The sequence below is a fragment of the Bison bison genome, unplaced genomic scaffold (assembly GCF_000754665.1).
Source record: "Bison bison bison isolate TAMUID 2011002044 unplaced genomic scaffold, Bison_UMD1.0 scf7180017864162, whole genome shotgun sequence".
In the NCBI taxonomy this organism is placed as follows: domain Eukaryota; kingdom Metazoa; phylum Chordata; class Mammalia; order Artiodactyla; family Bovidae; genus Bison; species Bison bison.
In genome coordinates, this window is record NW_011494734.1 from 4,606,880 (window position 1) to 4,607,192 (window position 313).

Here is a 313-nt window from a genome sequence, read left to right on the forward strand (position 1 = left end):
GTTCCCTTGGTATTCTAATTTTCTTGAAGAGATCCCTAGTCTTTCCCATTCTGTTGTTTTCCTCTATTTCTTTGCATTGATCACTGAGGAAGGCTTTGCTATCTCTCTCTGCTATTCTTTGGAACTTTGCATTCAGATGCTTATATCTTTCCTTTTCTCCTTTGCTTTTCGCTTCTCTTCTTTTCACAGTTATTTGTAAGGCCTCCTCAGACAGCCAATTTGCTTTTTTGCATTTCTTTTTCTTGGGGATGGTCTTCATCCCTGTCTCCTGTACAGTGTCATGAACCTCTGTCCATAGTTCATCAGGCACTCT